Source organism: Oncorhynchus masou, unplaced genomic scaffold (genome assembly GCF_036934945.1).
Source record: "Oncorhynchus masou masou isolate Uvic2021 unplaced genomic scaffold, UVic_Omas_1.1 unplaced_scaffold_1744, whole genome shotgun sequence".
In the NCBI taxonomy this organism is placed as follows: Eukaryota; Metazoa; Chordata; class Actinopteri; order Salmoniformes; family Salmonidae; genus Oncorhynchus; species Oncorhynchus masou.
The window spans coordinates 101,037-116,897 of record NW_027007594.1 but is presented as its reverse complement, the minus strand read 5'-3'; the positions used below and the strand labels follow the sequence as shown (position 1 = coordinate 116,897).

General features: G+C 46.1%; 1 long non-coding RNA gene across 1 annotated transcript; it reads right to left on the bottom strand.

Moving 5' to 3' along the window:
- Positions 1–2,079: 2,079 nt before the first annotated feature.
- On the bottom strand, positions 2,080–12,803 carry LOC135532144 (uncharacterized). The gene is made up of 3 exons (XR_010454299.1): positions 12,717–12,803; positions 6,539–6,633; positions 2,080–2,175 (listed from the first exon to the last, which is right to left on the bottom strand). It is a non-coding gene; the product is annotated as an uncharacterized LOC135532144 (long non-coding RNA).
- Positions 12,804–15,861: the final 3,058 nt, after the last annotated feature.

Below are 15,861 nucleotides of genomic sequence, written 5' to 3'. Positions count from 1 at the left end.
AGTAATGATATCAGGAGTAGATCATGTGATATTAGACTAATAGAAGCTGAAACTGTAATGATATCAGGAGTAGATCATATGATATTAGACTAATAGAAGCTGAAACTGTAATGATATCAGGAGTAGATCATGTGATATTAGACTAATAGAAGCTGAAACTGTAATGATATCAGGAGTAGATCATGTGATTTTAGACTAATAGAAGCTGAAACTGTAATGATATCAGGAGTAGATCATGTGATATTAGACTAATAATGATCACGCTTGGATTGCGTCCTACCTGACAGGTCGCTCCTACCAGGTGGCGTGGCGAGAATCTGTCTCCTCACCACGCGCTCTCACCACTGGTGTCCCCCAGGGCTCTGTTCTAGGCCCTCTCCTATTCTCGCTATACACCAACTCACTTGGCTCTGTCATAACCTCACATGGTCTCTCCTATCATTGCTATGCAGACGACACACAATTAATCTTCTCCTTTCCCCCTTCTGATGACCAGGTGGCGAATCGCATCTCTGCATGTCTGGCAGACATATCAGTGTGGATGACGGATCACCACCTCAAGCTGAACCTCAGCAAGACGGAGCTGCTCTTCCTCCCGGGGAAGGACTGCCCGTTCCATGATCTCGCCATCACGGTTGACAACTCCATTGTGTCCTCCTCCCAGAGCGCTAAGAACCTTGGCGTGATCCTGGACAACACCCTGTCGTTCTCAACTAACATCAAGGCGGTGGCCCGTTCCTGTAGGTTCATGCTCTACAACATCCGCAGAGTACGACCCTGCCTCACACAGGAGGCGGCGCAGGTCCTAATCCAGGCACTTGTCATCTCCCGTCTGGATTACTGCAACTCGCTGTTGGCTGGGCTCCCTGCCTGTGCCATTAAACCCCTACAACTCATCCAGAACGCCGCAGCCCGGCCTGGTGTTCAACCTTCCCAAGTTCTCTCACGTCACCCCGCTCCTCCGCTCTCTCCACTGGCTTCCAGTTGAAGCTCGCATCCGCTACAAGACCATGGTGCTTGCCTACGGAGCTGTGAGGGAACGGCACCGCAGTACCTCCAGGCTCTGATCAGGCCCTACACCCAAACAAGGGCACTGCGTTCATCCACCTCTGGCCTGCTCGCCTCCCTACCACTGAGGAAGTACAGTTCCCGCTCAGCCCAGTCAAAACTGTTCGCTGCTCTGGCCCCCCAATGGTGGAACAAACTCCTCACGACGCCAGGACAGCGGAGTCAATCACCACCTTCCGGAGACACCTGAAACCCCACCTCTTTAAGGAATACCTAGGATAGGATAAAGTAATCTTTCTCACCCCCCTTAAATGATTTAGATGCACTATTGTAAAGTGGCTGTTCCACTGGATGTCATAAGGTGAATTCACCAATTTGTAAGTCGCTCTGGATAAGAGCGTCTGCCAAATGACTTAAATGTAATGTAAATGTAAATGTAATAGAAGCTGAAACAGTAATGATATCAGGAGTAGATCATGTGATATTAGACTAATAGAAGCTGAAACTGTAATGATATCAGGAGTAGATCATGTGATATTAGACTAATAGAAGCTGAAACTGTAATGATATCAGGAGTAGATCATGTGATATTAGACTAATAGAAGCTGAAACGGGACTAGTTGTAGGCAGCTCAAGTGTCCTGAACAGTTTCCAGGGTAGTAGTGTGTGTGTGTGTGTGTGTGTGTGTGTGTGTGTGTGTGTGTGTGTGTGTGTGTGTGTGTGTGTGTGTGTGTGTGTGTGTGTGTGTGTGTGTGTGAACATGAGGCAGCGCTGCAGTCAGACAGTGGGGTCATGGACCGTCTCAGTCTTACCCAGAGCTCCTGGTATCTGGTTCTCTCTCCTTACACAGCCACAGGAGTGATGGGCTTAGACAAAGTTGAGACACACACACCTCCCCCCACTACTGGAGAGGACACAGTGTGGAGCTTTTACAGAGGCAGGTAACTGAACCCCACCAGAGGAAAGAGTTACAGTCTTTTTCAATAAACACACACACTTACCTCCCGCGGTGTCTACAATGTGTGTGTGTAGGGTAGTGGTCTGGTCTCTCCTACCTCTCTTGGTGTCCACGGTGTTGACAGCATGGATGAGCAGGGCAGTGTTGGGTTCAGTGTACTCCACAAACACCAGTAACAGTTTCAGAGCTGTCTTCACTACCAGACGGAACTATACACACACACACACACACACACACACACACACACACACACACACACACACACACACACACACACACACACACACACACACACACACACACACACACACACACACACACACACACACACACACACACACACACACACACACACACACAGAGCAGAAAAAGGTTTCATGCACTAGGGACCATATCAAACTCATTCTGCATGTTATAACTGCTTCAGTGACCAACGAAGTGCAGCATGTTAACCACTGATAGGGTTTAAATGTGACCAACGAGGTACAGCATGTTAACCACTGATAGAGTTTAAATGTGACCAACGAGGTACAGCATGTTAACCACTGATAGGGTTTAAATGTGACCAACGAGGTACAGCATGTTAACCACTGATAGAGTTTAAATGTGACCAACGAGGTACAGCATGTTAACCACTGATCGGGTTTAAATGTGACCAACGAGGTACAGCATGTTAACCACTGATAGGGTTTAAATGTGACCAACGAGGTACAGCATGTTAACCACTGATAGGGTTTCAATGTGACCAACGAGGTACAGCATGTTAACCACTAATAGGGTTTAAATGTGACCAACGAGGTACAGCATGTTAACCACTGGATCAGTTTAAATGTGACCAACGACACAGCATGTTAAACCACTGATAGGTTTAAATGTACCAACAGGTACATAATGTTAACCACTATAGGGTTTCAATGTGTGACCAACGAGGTACAGCATGTTAACCACTAATAGGGTTTAAATGTGACCAACGAGGTACAGCATGTTAACCACTGATAGAGTTTAAATGTGACCAACGAGGTACAGCATGTTAACCACTAATAGGGTTTAAATGTGACCAACGAGGTACAGCATGTTAACTACTAATAGGGTTTAAATGTGACCAACGAGGCACAGCATGTTAACCACTGATAGGGTTTAAATGTGACCAAAGGTACAGCATGTTAACCACTGATAGGGTTTAAATGTGACCAACGAGGTACAGCATGTTAACCACTGATAGGGTTTCAATGTGACCAACGGGTACAGCATGTTAACCACTGATAGAGTTTAAATGACACAACGAGGTACAGCATGTTAACCACTGATAGGGTTTAAATGTGACCAACGAGGTACAGCATGTTAACCACTGATAGGTTTAAATGTGACCAACGAGGTACAGCATGTTAACCACTGATAGGGTTTAAATGTGACCAACGAGGTGCAGCATGTTAACCTGTTGATGCTCTGGGGGCTTATTTCATTTTGGATGAAAACGCCCTGCTTTAAACAAGATATTTTGTCACAAAAAGATGCTCGACTATGCATATAATTGATAGCTTTCGAAAGAAAACACTCTGACGTGTCCAGAACTACCAAGATATTTTCTGTGCGTGCCCTAGAACGTGAGCTTCCAGGCAAAACCAAGATGAGACGTATCCAGGAAATGAGCAGGATTTTTGAGGCTCTGTTTTCCATTGTCTCCTTATATGGCTGTGAATGCGAGAGGAATGAGCCTGCCCTTCTGTCGCCCAAGGTGTCTGCAGCATTGTGACGTATTTGTAGGCAGATCATTGGAAGATTGACTATAAGAGACCACATTGGTGGGGTGTCCGCCCGGTGTCCTGCGCCGAAATTGGTGCGCAAAAGACAGCTGCACAGTATTTTTCCATGGGATACAGAGAGGAAAGCAAGCTTCACGAACTGCATATCAACAGATATGTGAAAAAACACCTGAGGATTGGATCAACAACGTTTGCCATGTTTCGGTCGATATTATGTAGTTAATCCGAAAAAGTTTTACGTTGTAGGTGACTGAATTTCGGTTCGTTTCGGTAGCCAGACGCAATGTAGAAAACGGAACGATTTCTCCTACACACAGACGCTTTCAGGAAAAACTACATTTGGTATGTAACTGAGAGTCTCCTCATTAAAAACATCAGAAGCTATTCAAAGGTAAATGATTTTATTTATTTGGTTATCTGTTTTTTGTGAAAATGTTGCGTGCAAATACAATTAAAATGCTATGCTAGCTTTATATACTCTTACACAAATTAGTCAATTTCTATGGTTCAAAAGCATATTTGGTAACTGAGATGATAATGTTGTTAACCCTTGAAACTCCCCATCCCGGATCCGGGATTGTGACTAAGCCTCAGGCTCATTAGCATAACGCAACGTTAACGATTTCTGAAAATCGCAAATAAAATTAAAATAATGCTTTGCTCTCAAGCTTAGCCTTTCTTAACAACACTGTCATCTCAGATTTTCAAAATATGCTTTGAACCATAGAAATTGACTAATTTGTGTAAGAGTATGCAAAGCTAAAGATAGCATTTTGTAGCACAGTACGCAAATATTTTCACAAAAGCCAGATAACCAAATAAATAAAATCATTTACCTTGAAGAGCTTCTGATGGCCAATGAGGAGACTCCCAGCCACACATACCAAATGCGCAGTGTTTCCTAGACGTCTGTGTGTAGGAGAAATCGCTCCGTTTTCTACATTGCGCCTGGCTACCGAAACGAACCGAAAATGCAGTCACCTAACGTGAAACTTTTTTCCGATTAACTACATAATATCGATCAAAACATGGCAAACGTTGTTTGGAATCAATCCTCAAGGTGTTTTTTCACATATCTCTTCATTGACATGCAGTTCGTGGAAGCTTGCTTCTCTCTCTGTGCCCATGGAAAATACTGGCAGGTGACTTTTGCACCAATTTCGGCGCAGGACACCGGGCGGACACGTGGTAAATGTGGTCTCTTATGGTCAATCTTCCAACGATCTGCCTACAAATACGTCACAATGCTGCAGACACCTTGGGGAAACGACAGAAAGGGCAGACTCATTCCTCTTGCGTTCCACAGCCATATAAGGAGATCATGAAAACAGAGCCTCAAAAATCCTTGTCATTTCCTGGATGCCAAGTCATCTTGGTTTTGCCTGAAGCTCACGTTAAAGGGCACGCACAGAGAAGATATTTGTATTTCTGGACACGTCAGAGTGTTTTCTTTCGAACAGTAGCAATTATATGCATAGTCGAGCATCTTTTTGTGACAAAATATCTTGTTTAAAACGGGAACGTTTTTCTTCCAAAAATGAAATAGCACCACCATAAGTGTAAGAGGTTAAGAAAAGGCTAAGCTTGAGAGCAGACGCATTATTTTCATTTTATTTGCGATTTTCAGAAATCGTTAACGTTGCGTTATGCTAATGAGCCTGAGGCTTTAGTCACGATCCCGGATCCGGGATGGGGAGTTCCAAGAGGTTTTAACCACTGATAGGGTTTAAATGTGACCAATGAGGTGCAGCATGTTAACCACTGATAGGGTTTAAATGTCACCAACGAGGTACAGCATGTTAACCACTGATAGGGTTTAAATGTCACCAACGAGGTACAGCATGTTAACCACTGATAGGGTTTAAATATCACCAACGAGGTACAGCATGTTAACCACTGATAGGGTTTAAATGTCACCAACGAGGTACAGCATGTTAACCACTGATAGGGTTTAAATGTGTCATTACATAGTGCCCGATAAGAGGTTTTCCTGCTCTGACAGCCCTGAGGGGTTGAGATAAAGGCCTGATAGAGGATGTATAGGAAATAAGGGAACAGGGGTTGTACTTGTAGGGGTGAATAATACCAAGGCATGGTACAGTCAGAATGTACAGCCAGAAAAGAGAAGGAAAGACAGAGAAACAGAGAAAAAAAAGGAAGGGATGTGAAGATCTGTGTGTAATAAAGTGAGTGCCTGATCGGGACATGATCAAAACCATGCTGTGTGTTACACTTGGCCAGGAAGAAGGAGCAGAGGAGAGAAGAATCGGTTAGAGCAGGAAATGCAGACACTCTCTCCCAGAGGAGAAAGAGGGAGAGAGAGAGAAAGACAGAGATAGAAAGGACAGAGAGAGAGTGAACGAGAGAGAAAGAGAGGACAGAGAAAGTGAGAGAAGGAGATAGGAGACAGAGAGAGAGAGAGAGAGAGAGAGAGGGAGGGAGGAGGGAGGGGACAGAGAGACAAAGAAAGAGAGAGAGAGAGAGAGACAGAGAGAGAGAGGAGACAGAGAGAGACAGAGAAAGAGAGAAAGAGAGAGAGAAGAGACAGAGAGAGACAGAGAAAGAGAGAAAGAGAGAGAGAGAGAGAGAGAGAGAGAAGGAGGGAGGGGACAGAGAGAGACAGAGAAAGAAAGAGAGAGAGGGGACAGAGAGAGACAGAGAAATAAAAAGAAAGAGGGGACAGAGAGAGAGGGATTGGGGAAGAAAATAGATTGACCTGGCCATCAGAGGATGGATGCATGTTTTACAGTTGTTATATGGTCAAATGCAAAAGTACAATGATATTTCCTTTGGTAACTTGGTACTGTACCTTGGATCCAACGAGTGTGTAAAGCCATTGGACGGTTTCGTTGTGACTTATGAGGCCGTTCATTCCATCCACATACAGCATGATCTGTCCCAGAGCTGGAGAGAGACAGAGAGGAAGAGTTGAGTTGAATTGAGAGAGAGTGGGCGAGAGAGAGAGAAGAGAGAGAGAGAGAGAGAGAGAGAGACAGAGAGAGAGAGAGAGAGAGAGAGAGAGAGAGAGAGAGAGAGAGAGAGAGAGAGAGAGAAGAGAGAGAGAGAGAGAGAGACAGAGAGAGAGAGTGAAAGAGAGAGAGAAAGAGGGATTGAAGAGAAAGAGAGAGACGCTTGTTTCTGCAGCTCTGTGTTTGGTTACAAGAATGGGCCCGTTGCACATGAACCTGATGAGTTGTCATAAAAATACCAGGGAACACATGAAAGATGGGGCTAGTTCTGTCTGTGCCATGGCAGGCAGTGCTGTGACTCTCCCTCCCCTCTCCTCTATCTAGGTTAGACACACATCTGCCATTCCAGTTATGTTATTCTCTTCTGTTTGCCATAAGACTGACTGCACAGACCCATATCCATCTGTCCTGCACATCACCCCCAAGAGTGGGAAAATCTCCTCACTGATGTTCCCTATACTCTTTAGAATTCTATAAGCCTCTAAGTGACTCATGTGAGGAACAGTATGCTGGACCAGTTAGGAAGAGATAACTAACTCTTTAGGAGAGCGACAGCAAGCACATCACCATAGAAACACAACACTGGACCAGTTAGGAAGAGATAACTAACTCTTTAGGAGAGCGACAGCAAGCACATCACCATAGAAACACAACACTGGACCAGTTAGGAAGAGATAACTAACTCTTTAGGAGAGTGACAGCAAGGACATCACCACGTCACCATAGAAACACAACACTGGACCAGTTAGGAAGAGATAACTAACTCTTTAGGAGAGTGACAGCAAGGACATCACCAGAGAAACACAACACTGGACCAGTTAGGAAGAGATAACTAACTCTTTAGGAGAGTGACAGCAAGGACATCACCATAGAAACACAACACTGGACCAGTTAGGAAGAGATAACTAACTCTTTAGGAGAGCGACAGCAAGGACATCACCATAGAAACACAACACTGGACCAGTTAGGAAGAGATAACTAACTCTTTAGGAGAGCGACAGCAAGGACATCACCATAGAAACACAACACTGGACCAGTTAGGAAGAGATAACTAACTCTTTAGGAGAGTGACAGCAAGGACATCACCATAGAAACACAACACTGGACCAGTTAGGAAGAGATAACTAACTCTTTAGGAGAGCGACAGCAAGGACATCACCATAGAAACACAACACTGGACCAGTTAGGAAGAGATAACTAACTCTTTAGGAGAGCGACAGCAAGGACATCACCATAGAAACACAACACTGGACCAGACGTTAAGAAAAATCCCTATTTCCCATAATACCAAATCCAAACCAAGTCATATGAGTGAAATGAGAGAGGGATGAAAAGTGAGGGAGGGAGAGACGGAACTACAGAACATCAATAGTGGCAGACAAGGGATCTTTCCTTTCCTTGACATGTAGATAATGCTAACCAGATTGTCACTAATGTTGGAGTGCCTCTGACCTAGCTCCAGCTGCACTGTAGACATACACCATGAGGAGACAGACACATTCCCCCATGCATGCAAAGTTACCATCACTGTATGAGCAGGAAGTTCAACAACATCTGATATGAACACAAGGTGAAGATATCCATTCATTTCAGATTGCTATGAAGTCAGAATAATGATATTCCAAATAATGACAGACATGATCTACAGTTGAACCAAAGCCAGATGACAACAGAGAGATATACTGAACAAGTGTGTTCTTTCTTTGACTGGGTTGTTCTCATCTGCCGTGTCCAACTGTCTGTGTGATGGAGGGTTCTGTATCTATAGGTGGTTGCTAAGTGTTACTGTAATTAACAGAGCCCAGTTGACTTAAACAACGACTTGTTGATCGACACAAAATAATACCACTGAATATTAGGAGAATGAAACACATTCCAGCCATGCTTGGAAAGGATACATTCTAGCCATGCCTGGATAAGACACATTCCAGCCATGCTTGGAAAGGATACATTCTAGCCATGCCTGGATAAGACACATTCCAGCCATGCTTGGAAAGGATACATTCTAGCCATGCCTGGATAAGACACATTCCAGCCATGCTTGGAAAGGATACATTCTAGCCATGCCTGGATAAGACACATTCCAGCCATGCTTGGAAAGGATACATTCTAGCCATGCCTGGATAAGACACATTCCAGCCATGCTTGGAAAGGATACATTCTAGCCATGCCTGGATAAGACACATTCCAGCCATGCTTGGATAAGACACATTCCAGCCATGCTTGGATAAGACACATTCCAGCCATGCTTGGATAAGATACATTCCAGCCATGCTTGGATAAGAAACATTCCAGCCATGCTTGGATAAGATACATTCCAGCCATGCTTGGATAAGAAACATTCCAGCCATGCTTGGATAAGATACATTCCAGCCATGCTTGGATAAGATACATTCCAGCCATGCTTGGATAAGAAACATTCCAGCCATGCTTGGATAAGACACATTCCAGCCAAGCTTGGATAAGATTCTTTCCAGCCATGCTTGGATAAGACACATTCCAGCCATGCTTGGATAAGACAACCTGTGGAGATGGTTTATCTGTGGGACAGATTGACAGGCTTCCACCACATAATGACCGTGTTGTACCAGATTGTAGTACACCATCATCAAATATCACCTTACAATAATGATGTCCTGTTGTTATTGTTGAGAGTTGACATTTACACACACACACACACACACACACACACACACACACACACACACACACACACACACACACACACACACACACACACACACACACACACACACACACACACACACACACACACACACACACACACACACACACACACACACACACACACACACAGCTGGTCTGAGAGTGGTCAGGACAGAGACATTACTCTACCCCCACTTTGCACTAAATCAACCAAGCAGGTCCAGAGTCTTCAGACAGACATGGGCCTCTAAACAAAACACAACATTCAGCAAAGAACAAGTGTCTGTCCAGTCCAGTCATCCCTCAATTTGTCAGACAGTCACAACTGAAAGGGAAATATTTGAGCAGCCTTGTCACCGGACCCTGACACGACTTCCATTTGTAACAGGATACATAAATAAGGGTCATAACAGGAGCTGAGGGACCTCATGGGGAGGGCACTAAAAATGCACCCTGGGCTTCCGTAATGTTGAGGAGGGAAACAGAAAAGGGGGGAGGATGAGAAAAGAGGGTAACAAATAGCCATGGATAGGATTGGATGGAGCAAAGCACAAAAAAGCTTTTAGGGGGTTTTTGTTATAGGCTAAGAGTGAAATGCTCTGTGAGTTAATATTTGAGTTAAGTTCAAGCTGCAGTGTAACTTTTTGGGGCTTCGGACAAATTCACATAGAAATTAGTCTAAGAAGCCGTAGATCTATGTGTGCAATGTCGATGCTTCCCCTTCTTAAGTTTCAGCATCACTTTACACCACTACAGACCACCGGGACCAATACCACTTTACACCACTACAGACCACACCGACCAGCACCACTTTACACCACTACAGGGACCAGCACCACTTTACACCACTACAGAACACCGGGACCAGCACCACTTTACACCACTACAGACCACCGGGACCAGCACCACTTTACACCACTACAGACCACCGGGACCAGCACCACTTTACACCACTACAGAACACCGGGACCAGCACCACTTTACACCACTGGGACCAGCACCACTTTCCACCAGTAAAGACCACCGGGACCAGCACCACTTTACACCACTCCACACCACCGGGACCAGCAGCACTTTACACCACTCCACACCACCGGGACCAGCACCACTTTACACCACTCCACACCACCGGAACCAGCAGCACTTTACACCACTCCACACCACCGGGACCAGCACCACTTTACACCACTCCACACCACCGGAAGCAGCACCACTTTACACCACTCCACCGGGACCAGCAGCACTTTACACCACTCCACACCACCGGAACCAGCAGCACTTTACCACTCCACACCACCGGGACCAGCACCACTTTACACCACTCCACACCACCGGGACCAGCACCACCTTACAACACTCCACACCACCCGAACCAGTAGCCCTTTACACCACTCCACCGGGACCAGCACCACCTTACACCACTCCACACCACCGGGACCAGCACCACTTTACACCACTCCACACCACCGGAAGCAGCACCACTTTACACCACTCCACCGGGACCAGCAGCACTTACACCACTCCACACCACCGGAACCAGCAGCACTTTACACCACTCCACACCACCGGGACCAGCACCACTTTACACCACTCACACACCACCGGGACCAGCACCACCTTACACCACCACACCACCGGAACCAGCAGCACCGGGACCAGCACCACTTTACACCACTCCACACCACCGGGACCAGCACCACTTTACACTCCCCAGCAGCACCACTTACACCACTCCACACCACCGGGACCAGCACCACTTTACACCACCCACACCACCGGGACCAGCACCACCTTACACCACTCCACACCACCGAGACACCAGCACCACTTTACCCTCCACACCACCGAGGCCAGCACCCACTCCACACCACCTGGACCAGCACCACCTTACACCACCCACACCACCGGGACCAGCACCACCCACACCACTCCACACCACTTACACCACTACCGGGCAGAGCACCAGTTGCTCTCTGTAACTGTATGTTGAGATAGAAGATAAACAGGGGTGAAAACACCCAGTATAAACATACATCATGCATCTAAGGCAGGACAACTAGTTGTGTCTGTCTGTCAGTCTGTGTGAGTCTGGTGGCTGACAGAGGAGAACAGTCTGGAAAGCCATGAAAGAGAAAGTTCAAATGAGGAAGAATACTTGTCATGCATGTGTGTTTCGGGACATTTATTTCTGATCAATGGAAAATCATTTTGGAATACTCAGATTTTCATATTCATCCGCAAGTACTTTTCCATACTCCATGTCACTCGAGCAGAGTATCAGAAAGAGAAAAAATAAAGACTATTTGAACACAGGTCTACCTCAGAGCACAGTGCTGTGTGCCAGTTTGTCATTGTGAGGAGTCAAAACGGAAACAGTTTCAGTGGAACTACGAGGAGAGGTCTGCAGACCAGACCCAGGTGGCTACTGTTGTATGTTTCCCAGTCTGTCTATCCCATCCCATGCGTGGGGGTAGGACACATGATGAATGTGCTGCCTGCTCCGTTTGGGTCCAAGATCCCAGGTGCAGCTGTACTGTTTGTCTCTTTGGCTATGTCCCAAATGGCACCCTATGCCCTGCATAGTGCACTACTCTTGACTAGAACCCTTTGGGCCCTAGTAGTGCTGTATGTAGGAATAGGGTTCCATTTCACACGCAGTCTGTCAGTCCTCAGTCAGTCTGTCAGTCTGTCAGTCAGTCTGTCCATCCACTGTTGCTGCTGCTAACCAATCAGGCCTATTTACTCACAACATGTCAGGATAGAACATTCCACACACTCCACCTCTCCCACTGGAACGATATGTGTGTGTGTGTGTGTGTGTGTGTGTGTGTGTGTGTGTGTGTGTGTGTGTGTGTGTGTGTGTGTGTGTGTGTGTGTGAAGAGGGTGTAGAAGAGGTTGTATTTTCAGAAGTGTGTCAGTGCCAGAAGAGTGAGCAAATGCACGTACGGACGGACGTTTGCTCACTCTTCAGACAGACAGACAGACAAACAGACAGACAGACAGACAGACAGACAGACAGACAGACAGACAGAGTGCCTGCCGTATCAAAGCAGACCACATCAGAGTGTGCTTACTAAAACGTGATTAACCCTCCCGGGTTAGAGGAGACTGAAGCGAGGCCCTGCCCGCCCTCTCCTGCGACTCACCCTCTCTGCTATGACAGTGGTGCTGACAGAGGAGTGACTAGAGTAATGAGTTAATATACAGCTGTTCAACCAGCGTGACTTTTGTAACGAATTCCTACAGTATGTGTTGTCACAAGGGATCTGTGCGGCTTGTGAGAAGTGGATTATAAAAGGAGAGCGCCCAACGATGCGAAACATGTCAAACTTTGATTTCTCTCTCCATACCAAGAATTTGGTGTCAGGTTACATATGTTGCATGGTTGTGTTCTCAACGAGGAAACTGGTTCCATCCGTCTTCCAGTTCTAACCACCGATCCCTCCAATGAACGCAATGGGTCCCACTGCAAAGCAAACATAAGAGCTCTAAAGCCTACGAAGTTAACCACACATTGACTTCAAATGATTGATAATGGTCATGACCTTAGCTTGGTACCTCTTAGACCACATGGGCATTTAAGTTGGTAGCTGACCTTTGACCCACAATGTTATTCTAAATGTCTTATCTGTGCAGCACACTCCAGCAGACCAGAACACAGAACCCATCGACTGAACTACCAGGACATTCACAGGAATGTCCATTAACGACAGCTAGGTGAGAAGCGACTGGTCTCTAATGAGGCTCTTACGCCTGTGGATACAGAACATGAATGTTGTCTTTAATGACAGTACACCTTATTGATGTTTCAGAGTAGCAACAATCAGTAGAAAAGCTGAAAGATTCATGGAGAAAACACCATGTAAAGGACTATCCTAGGTGTAAAGGACTATCCTAGGTGTAAAGGACTATCCTAGGTGTAAAGGACTATCCTCGTGTAAAGGACTGTAAAGGACTATCCTAGGGTGTAAAGGACTATCCTAGGTGTAAAGGACTATCCTAGGTGTAAAGGACTATCCTAGGTGTAAAGGACTATCCTAGGTGTAAAGGACTATCCTAGGTGTAAAGGACTATCCTAGGTGTAAAGGACTATCCTAAGTGTAAAGGACTATCCTAAGTGTAAAGGACTATCCTAGGTGTAAAGGACTATCCTAGGTGTAAAGGACTATCCTAGGTGTAAAGGACTGTCCTAGGTGTAAAGGACTATCCTAGGTGTAAAGGACTATCCTAGGTGTAAAGGACTATCCTAGGTGCAAAGGACTATCCTAGGTGTAAAGGACTATCCCAGGTGTAAAGACTATCCTAGGTGTGACTATCCTAGGTGTAAAGGACTATCCTAGGTGTAAAAGGACTATCCTAGGTGTAAAGGACTATCCTAGGTGTAAAGGACTATCCTAGGTGTAAAGGACTATCCTAGGTGTAAAGGACTATCCTAGGTGTAAAGGACTATCCTAGGTGTAAAGGACTATCCTAGGTGTAAAGGACTATCCTAGGTGTAAAGGACTATCCTCGGTGTAAAGGACTATCCTAGGTGTAAAGGACTATCCTAGGTGTAAAGGACTATCCTAGGTATAAAGGACTATCCTAGGTGTAAAGGACTATCCTAGGTGTAAAAGGACTATCCTAGGTGTAAAGGACTATCCTAGGTGTAGCAGCAGCATTAAGAGACTGCTGGGAAATGGTTTTAGGAAACATCAAATCAGCAATCACCTGAGAGAAGTCCCAACAACTGAACATTATTTCCACATCATTGTGAATCAATTACCCATGAAACAGGCCTGGAAAAAACTATTTGGATACCACAAAAAAAAGTTGCTTGCATATTGCAGCTGTGGTGGCTATTTTTGTTGTGATCATAATCATTTCATAATGGCCCACTTCCCATTCCAGGTCAACTCCCACGCAACTTAAAAAGCAAATGTGGAACATTGCAGATAGAAATGTCAAGAATAGAGCGGACCTGATAACTTATTCTACATGTTAGAAAGACATGTTCTATATAATGTATCTGAACGTTCCATAACGTTATGTCCTGCTGAGCGTTCAACAACACTGGCCCTGCGTATTGTACTGTAACGTGTACTGTGTGATCGTTACCGGCATGAGGAGCAGAGTGGAGCTATAGAGGTGAACCTCTGATCCAGACATGAGGAGCAGAGTGGAGCTATAGAGGTGAACCTCTGATCCAGACATGAGGAGCAGAGTGGAGCTATAGAGGTGAACCTCTGATCCAGACATGAGGAGCAGAGTGGAGCTGTAGAGGTGAACCTCTGATCCAGACATGAGGAGCAGAGTGGAGCTATAGAGGTGAACCTCCTGATCCAGACATGAGGAGCAGAGTGGAGCTATAGAGGTAAACCTCTGATCCAGACATGAGGAGCAGAGTGGAGCTGTAGAGGTGAACCTCCTGATCCAGACATGAGGAGCAGAGTGGAGCTATAGAGGTGAACCTCTGATCCAGACATGAGGAGCAGAGTGGAGCTATAGAGGTGAACCTCCTGATCCAGACATGAGGAGCAGAGTGGAGCTGTAGAGGTGAACCTCTGATCCAGACATGAGGAGCAGAGTGGAGCTATAGAGGTGAACCTCCTGATCCAGACATGAGGAGCAGAGTGGAGCTATAGAGGTGAACCTCTGATCCAGACATGAGGAGCAGAGTGGAGCTATAGAGGTGAACCTCCTGATCCAGACATGAGGAGCAGAGTGGAGCTGTAGAGGTGAACCTCTGATCCAGACATGAGGAGCAGAGTGGAGCTATAGAGGTGAACCTCCTGATCCAGACATGAGGAGCAGAGTGGAGCTATAGAGGTGAACCTCTGATCCAGACATGAGGAGCAGAGTGGAGCTATAGAGGTGAACCTCTGATCCAGACATGAGGAGCAGAGTGGAGCTATAGAGGTGAACCTCCTGATCCAGACATGAGGAGCAGAGTGGAGCTATAGAGGTGAACCTCTGATCCAGACATGAGGAGCAGAGTGGAGCTGTAGAGGTGAACCTCTGATCCAGACATGAGGAGCAGAGTGGAGCTATAGAGGTGAACCTCTGATCCAGACATGAGGAGCAGAGTGAAGCTATAGAGGTGAACCTCCTGATCCAGACATGAGGAGCAGAGTGGAGCTATAGAGGTGAACCTCCTGATCCAGACATGAGGAGCAGAGTGGAGCTATAGAGGTGAACCTCTGATCCAGACATGAGGAGCAGAGTGGAGCTATAGAGGTGAACCTCCTGATCCAGACATGAGGAGCAGAGTGGAGCTGTAGAGGTGAACCTCTGATCCAGACATGAGGAGCAGAGTGGAGCTATAGAGGTGAACCTCCTGATCCAGACATGAGGAGCAGAGTGGAGCTATAGAGGTGAACCTCTGATCCAGACATGAGGAGCAGAGTGGAGCTGTAGAGGTGAACCTCCTGATCCAGACATGAGGAGCAGAGTGGAGCTATAGAGGTGAACCTCTGATCCAGACATGAGGAGCAGAGTGGAGCTGTAGAGGTGAAA